We start from the raw sequence: 466 nt of genomic DNA on the forward strand, positions 1-466 counted from the left end.
TCACCTACAGTTAAAACACCCAAAAACATTCAAACACATGGAGGCTAAATAGCATGTTATTAAACTATGAATGGGTTACCAACGAGATCAAGAAAGAAATAAAAAACTTCCTGGAGACAAATGAAAATGAATACACAACAACCCAAAATCTCTGGGACACAGCAGAAGCAGTCCTGAGAGGGAATTTCATAGCCCTATAGGCATACCTCAAAAAACAAGAAAAGTCAACAATAAACTATTTACCCTACAACTTAAAGAACTAAAAAAAGAACAACAAGAAAAGTGCAGAGTAAGTAGAAGGAAGAAAATAATAAAGATTATAGCAGAAATAAATAATATAGGGACTAAAAAAATACAAAAATCAATGAAACCAAGAGCTGGTTCTTTGAAAGGATAAACAAAATTAATAAACCATTAGCCAGACTCATCAAGAAACAAAGAGAGAGGACCCAAATAAATAAAATCA

Source organism: Myotis brandtii, unplaced genomic scaffold (assembly GCF_000412655.1).
Source record: "Myotis brandtii unplaced genomic scaffold, ASM41265v1 scaffold343, whole genome shotgun sequence".
Lineage (NCBI taxonomy): Eukaryota > Metazoa > Chordata > Mammalia > Chiroptera > Vespertilionidae > Myotis > Myotis brandtii.